This window comes from Alosa pseudoharengus, unplaced genomic scaffold (genome assembly GCF_046254945.1).
Source record: "Alosa pseudoharengus isolate Yale_2024_CS ecotype anadromous, Long Island Sound unplaced genomic scaffold, YU_APseudo_1.1 YU_APseudo_1.1_scf_24, whole genome shotgun sequence".
NCBI lineage: Eukaryota > Metazoa > Chordata > Actinopteri > Clupeiformes > Clupeidae > Alosa > Alosa pseudoharengus.
The window spans coordinates 32208809-32216308 of record NW_027468689.1 but is presented as its reverse complement, the minus strand read 5'-3'; the positions used below and the strand labels follow the sequence as shown (position 1 = coordinate 32216308).

General features: G+C 45.9%; 1 protein-coding gene across 9 annotated transcripts in view; it reads left to right on the top strand.

The window, feature by feature from the left end:
- The window catches only part of LOC143142679 (bromodomain adjacent to zinc finger domain protein 2B-like), an 87883-nt gene that overhangs the window by 7894 nt on the left and 72489 nt on the right, over nucleotides 1-7500 (top strand). The gene's annotated exons all lie outside the window — the stretch shown is intronic.

The following is a 7500-nucleotide window of genomic DNA, read 5'->3' as shown; positions in this document are numbered from 1 at the left end:
AGAAAGAGGAGAGCAGGAGTGAGAGAGAGAAGGAGGAGGGGGTGCAGGGGGATTAATGTCTTGTAAAAAGTTTTTTTTTTTTTTTTTGTGGTGGTCAGCTCCAGACTTAAATCTGAGGTATTGTGCTGTTTGCAAATGCTGCCCTTTTTCTGGATGGAGGGGGTGAAGCTGATAGGAAACAAACTCTCTTTATCAGACACATGCACATGTGTGTGAGCGTCACACACACACACACACACACACACACACACACACACACACACACACACACACACACACACACACACACACACACACACACGTACACACACACACGCACGTGTGTGTTTGCATACACGCAAAAAAAAACACACTAGCCATATTAATGTCCTATTAAATAACCTGAAGGCATCCCTTGAGCAAATACTCCCCGTGTCACATCCTAAACAGCACTCCCCTGCCTCGTCTTCTCCCTTCTGTTCATCTCAAATGGCTTCCTCCCTGTCAGAGCGCATGGCTAAATCCCAGCCAACACACCAGTGAATTTACACTCATCACCTCCAGGTTTAATAGAATTAAAAAAAGATTAAATTGCTTCCCCGCAACGTGGTAAATGTAAAGCGTGGAATATTGTGCAAGATTGATGGGACTAGAACGGGGGGATTTGAAAGTAAACAAACGGAAGCCCACGTCTTCCAAAGGCTGACCCTGAAAAAAAAAGCGTAAACAAACGGCAGATTGGATTAGGGCCTGCTGCCAGCAAGACCTCGTTTTAAGCACGCGCTGGGTTTAAAAAAAGGAGCACCACAGATTGAGGGGACGAGGCGGGATTAAGGCGAGTTAATCCTGGGGAGCCGTGCGTAGGTGTGTGTGTGTGTGTGTGTGTGTGTGTGTGTGTGCGTGTGTGTGTGTTGCTGTTGCTATTGCTGGTGTATTCCTCGAGTGTACGACAAGTGAGGAGGATTATTTGCTATTTGTGGCATGGGTACGTGTGTGAGACAGTGTCCTCAATTAGGAGCATCTTGTTTTATCAGATGTGTGCACTGAGTAGCCTATTGTTCCACAATGTGATTTGTTGATTCACTACAATTTCATATTATTGTTATAAGGCATTCTAGGCTGAAACTATAATGTTAAGACCAGTCAAATAACAGTATTCCTAGGAAGCAAGTCACCTCCCATGAACAGACAATTACATCTGGATAAAATCAGTGCATAGGCCTTGCCTACATGAGGTTGAGTGGCATTGCTGTGTAAATTGGAACAGAAGGAGTGAAACAAATCAGCAGATGAACATAGACACAGTGAAGCCAGAGAGCTGTGGAGAGATGGCGTAGGGAAGAGCTGAGAGTAGGCAGGTAGGTATGGGTCAGACCTCACCTGACTCCATGATCTTGTCTGAGATGGAGATGAGCCAATGTAATGGACAGGACTAGGCCTATCTTTGGAGCCTTACGGCCAGGGGATCCCTGTAAAAAAAAATAAAAAAATAAACGCGTGTCTTTCTTATGTTGTCATGCATTGTTATAGGATCTAAGTCTTAAACAGAGGCAGGAAGTGATCATGTTACAGAACTACACAGCAGGCCCCAGTTTGTTGTGATATCATGTGCAGGTGTATGAGAGTGATTACTATTCAAATGTGTTTCTGAGGTGTTTTCAGTGAGGCATCAGGGTTTTGTGTGTGTGTGTGTGTGTGGGGGGGGTGTTGCTGCCAGCCTAATGCCCGGCGCTCGGAACCAAACGGTGCCAGTCGGCCCAGCTCCTCCCCAGTCACTGCTCTCTGTGCCCACTAATGAGAGGATGAATGCCCCGAGCCGCAGCTGGAGGAGGAGAGGAAAGAAAAAAACTCTCTCTATCTCTCTCTCTTTCTCTGGTCTCAGGGTGTTGCTGTGCAGAGGAGTGTTTGAGTAGATGTGTGTGTGTGTGTGTGAGTGGCAGTTTCTGTGGGCTCCCATTGTCTCAGTCTGTCTATAGAGGCCTCTGAGAGCCAGCTGTAACGTGAGATGGCTCTGGGATCCAACAGAGAGAGAGAGAGAGAGAGAGAGAGAGAGTGTGAGGGAGGCTTCAGGCTCTGACCTGAAGCCAGAGGAGCCCCCTGTCTCCTTTTTCTTGTGTGTCTTTGTGTGTGTGTGTGTGTGTGTGTGTGTGTGTGTGTGTGTGTACGTGTGTCAGAAATGAGGAAGACACACTTCTTTTCTAAACCCTCTTCTTGCTTGCATAGCCCAGCCTGCAGGGTTTAATGGAGCTGATGGTTTGTGTGTGTGCCTGTGTGTGTGTGGTTGTCATAATGAATGTATATTTTAATCAAAGCTTGTGTGCTTTTGTGTATGTGTGAGGGCAGTTGTGACTTGTTCATGTGTGACTCGGTTGGTGTGTCTGAAGTGAATGGAGGTGTCCATACTGTGTGTGTTTGTGTGTGTGTGTGTGTGTGTGTGTGTGTGTGTGTGTGTGTGTGTGTGTGTGTGTGTGTGTGTGTGTGTGTGTGTGTGTGTGTGTGTGTGTGTGTGTGTGGGGGGGGGGGGGTTGGATGGAAATATCCTGTGCCGTAAGACCTGCGTGAGACTCGCCTGCTGTAATCCAAACACTTGCTGCTAATTTAGGATCATAGCCTGGAGCTCTACCTGGCTGCAGCCCACAACCACACACACACAGACACACACACACACAGACACACACACACACACACACACACACACACACACACACACTTCCTCTCTAACATCCATACACATTTTAAAATATCTCACATTGAAACACATAACCTAATGCACATACACACTGCATGTAGTTAGCTCAACCTTACACAACACTGAAAGATAGGAGATGTTGGTGTTTGTAGAAATAATTTATTGTGTGTGTGTGTGTGTGTGTTTGAGGGACTGAACAGATGAGGTGGTGATGGTAAATTGAGGTGTGTGATGACTGATGACTTTGTCATTCATCTGTGTCTCAGACAGTGTGTGTGTGTGTGTGTGTGTGTGTGTGTGTGTGTGTGTGTGTGTGAAAGAGAGAGAGAGAGAGAGAGAGAGAGATGTGACAGCAGCTAGGTTGACCTTCACGCAGTTGATTTTCAAGGCTTGTGTGATTACTCTGATACTGGTCTCCCTCTCTCTCTTTCTCTCTCTCTTGCTTTTTGTGTAGTCATCTGTGATTGGTTGCAGTAAGTAGATATTAGCGCGTGCGCACACACACACACACACACACACACACACACACACACACACACACACACACACACACAAATGCTTTTCGCTTTTCACAAGGACCTTGGCCACTCGCTGTATAACATTCCATGGAACGTTAAGGCACACTGTCTGTTCTTGTGCTCAGTAATAACATCTAATAGGATGCCATCACTGTTCACTGTGCCAGAATCAGTTTTTGACTGTCAAACTGTTATAACCTTTGACCCTGCTGCACTAGTGCTGATTGCAGGTCAGTGGGTCAGCTTTGCTTAAGCAGCATAGGTTTCTTTCCTGTAGATAGATAGATAGATAGATAGATAGATACTTTATTGACCCCCGGGGGAAATTCAAGGTCTCATTAGCATACAGACAATACACACACATTCACTAACAGCAGAAAAAGTAATTAAAAGTATATACTATAAAAAACACAACTAAGCAATAAGGACAGTAGACGATAAAGAATATACTAAATATACTAAAATACAAATTATACCAACTAATACTTAATCTAAATCAATTCTAAAAACAGTATCCACATAGTGGGTGATTAATCAGTCAAGAGGTGCTTGCAATGACTGAGGCAGGGACTGAGTCTGTGATTCTCTGTGCATAGTAAGGTAAGGTAAGGTGCTCTGTGTGAGTGAGTGTCATAGTGATAGTGCAAATGAGTAAGTCCAACAGTGCAACAGTGCAAGAATAAAGTCTATATATCTATATATATAACTATATTAAGAAATGGTATAAGTGTGGCCACAGTTCGGCTGTAATGGACAAATCACAAAAAAACCCTTACCAACTTTCGTCTTCTAGGGTAAATATACAGCCTGTAGTACCGGTAGAATGGCCTAGTTAAATGTTTTAACCTTCTGGATTCTCTGAACAAAGCAAATGATTCTAGCCTGGACCACTTCTGTGAGACATAAAGTAGTAAATTGTCTGATCGCCTTTCAGCTACAATACCTTTGTTGCCCACACTGCATGTGTGGCTTTGTTCTTTATAGTTCTATAGGAAAGCAGACACTCTAAAACAATACTCAAGTAAATGAGGTGTCCCTGCCTGCTGACTAGGATGGGTGTGTGCAGGGTGCAGGGTGCAGGGCTGTTTAAAGAGCAGGGTCTGCACTAGCCTGTCACATCCCCCTCCCGCTCTAAAACACTCCCGCTCAGTTTACCCTCAGAATCTGTCTCCCTACATCTTTCTTTGACGCACCGCAGTTTCTTTCCTTTCTCTCTTGCCCTCCCTCTCTCTTCCTCTTTCTCTCCTTCTCCTTCCTGCCCTCTCCCTCTCTCTTTCTTATCCTCTCTCTCCTCTATCTCTCCATCTGGTCTGCATTTCAAGTGACTTCAAAGCTGCAGGGAAACGTGGGCCCCCACAACTCACGTAATATAAATGACTCCTTATTGTTCCTGTTGGCCCGAGTCAGATAGAGAATGTGTGTAGTGTGAGATTGTGTGCTGTTTCGAGTCAGATTGAGAATGTGTGTGTAGTGTGAGATTGAGAATGTGTGTGTAGTGTGAGATTGTGCGCTGTTCATGTATGTTGTAGTGGTATGGTGTGTGTGTTCTGTTACCGTAATTTCCCAACTATTAGCCGCGGCTTATACATTGATTTTGCAAAGTTTCTTCAGCTATGAGGTTAATACACGGGGGCAGTTTATATGGTATTAATATGGTTTTTGTTTCTTTTAACTTGCATAAAACACTGCCCTGCGGCTTATACACAATGCAGCTAATACACAGGAAATTACTGTATACATTGTTTGTGTGAATGCGTGCACTGCCTTGGTGAGTATAGTCATATTCCTAGAAATCATTTTTTAAGTATGAATACTTACAAACAAACATACTTGCTGTGTGTACACGCTGCAAGAATCTGGTTTCCTCTATGAGTGTGAGACAGATGACCCACAGCAGGAGTGGATGCAGAGGCCTCTCTCCTTCTCTTCCTTTTTCCCCCTCTCCCTCTTTTCCTCTCTTTTTTTCCTTTTTCACTCTTCCTTCCTCTCTCTCTCCCTCTTTCTTCCCTTCTCCCTCTCTCCCTGTCCCTCAGATGTTGTTAATTGGCTTGTGTGGATGCGGTGGGAAGTGGTGCTGTTGTTGCGATGGGGGGCATGTTTGAAGGGATGAAAAATGGCTTTCAGCAGAATGTCTGTCTTTATTCATTTGGAGCTGCACCCCCTACACAACACACACACACACACACACACACACACACACACACACACACACACACACACACACACACACACACACACACACACACACACACACACACACACACACACGTACACGTACACACACAGAGAGTCCTGGACCTCAGGCTTATTACCTAAAGCATATGTGCATTGAGTGAGTGAAATTACAGCTCTCCTCTCTGGCATAAACAGGAGAGTTGGTCATAAGCACACACACACACACACACCCACACACACACACACGTACACACACACACACTGAAATGGACACAGAGATACAGGCCACACACATGTTACACACAGACTGTGAGCACATTGAGCTCACTTACACACATGGGCACACACACACACACACAGACACACACACACACACAGACACACAGACACACAGACACACACTCACACACTATACACACACACACACACACACACAGATTCCGTTTTGTCAGCTTTCAGCTGAGGATAATGTAACGCTAAAAGATGCTGCCCTGCAGATCCACAGCCAAGTAAATCACACAGAGCCAAGAGGGAGAGGGGGAGAGAGAGAAGGAGAGGGGGATGAGATGGAGAAGAGGAGTGGAAGAGAGAAAGAGAGAGAGAGAGAGAGAGCTTGTATGAATTAAAGAAGGGGGGATTGAGAAGGAGAGAGACAGATTTTAGAGAGTGAAATAGAGACAGATAGATAGAGAGAGAGAAAGAGAGATATAGAGAAATAGAGTCAAAGTGATGGAGGGAGATTGAGAAAGACACCAAGGGAGTGAGAGCGAGAGAGAGAGAGAGAGATAGAGAGAGTGAGAGAGATAGAGAGAGAGAGAAAGAGAGAGAGAGAGAGAGGATGTATTTGTGTGGTTTATGCCCAGTGCTGCAGGATGAAAAGATGAATCACAGCTATTTAGGGATGGGTTTCCTGCTCCGCTCAGCGACTGCCTGACCGATTCTCCGGCAGATAAATTGTCAAGACTTGCCTGCTTCCTTCCACGAGCCCAGAAAGGCAGGAGAGGAGAGGAGAGGAGAGGAGGGGGAAGGCAGAGGGACATCCAGAGAGAGCATGAGGAGGGAGCCAGTGGAAAGCCTGTGGCCGCAGTACTGAGCTCCCTAAAGACCCCCCCCCCCAACAGGAGGAAGCAGAGAGCAGGCTCTCCATCTTCAGCTGTGTGTGTGTGTGTGTGTGCATGTGGGTGTTTAGCCCCCTCCGTCTTCCCTGTGATCCACACTTTGAAGCAGCCAGCTGTGTGTGTGTATGTGTGTGTGTGTGTGTTTGTGTGTGTGTGTGTGTATGTGTCTGTGTGTGTGTTGGGAATTTGAGTAGCCTATGTATGCTAAAGGCCAAGGTGTTCTTTGGACTCACTCAGGTTCTCCTGAGCTTTTCACACACACACACACACACACACACACACACACACACACACTGAACTGCTAAGGGCTGTTGCGGTGCCCAACAGCAGCTTGACTTGATGATGGAATAACAGTCTCAGTGGGCTCAGCACTCTTTCTTCCTTGCTCCATCCTTCTCGCTCTCTCTGTCTACGTCTTTTTTCTCTCTCTCGGAACTGTCTCTGTCTCTTTCACTGAAGCATTCTCTTTACCGTGCTCTGTTATCAAAATGGCAGAATTCTGCATGTCAGTCCATTTGTGTTTTTGCGTGTGTGTGTCCATGATTGTATACTAGAGATGACAGCGACCAACTTTAACTCTGGCCTCTCTTCTCCTCTCCCCTTTCTGTCTCATCCCTTCTTCAAGGTCAAGGTTTTATGTGTGTGTGTGTTGCTTCTCCCACAGCTTGCTCACCCCTAGTTTGTGGTGTGTGTGTTGACTGCTTGTTGGCATGCTGCTTGCTCTTGTCCTTTAGGATGTGTTTATTATTGTGTTGTTTCCGGGGAGAGACAGAGAGAATGTGTGTGTGTGTGTGTGTGTGTGTGTGTGTGTGTGTGTGTGTGTGTGTGTGTGTGTGTGTGTGTGTGTGTGTGTGTGTGAGAGAGAGAGTGTGTCTGTGTGTGAGTGAGAGTGTGTCTGTGTGTGTGAGTGTGTGTGTGTGTGTGTGTTCTGCTGTTGGGCTTGCTTTGGTTTCTGGTTAGTGTCCTTGCTGGAGTGTGCTTTTTGCCTGTTGAGCACATGATGTGACTCACACTTGCACCA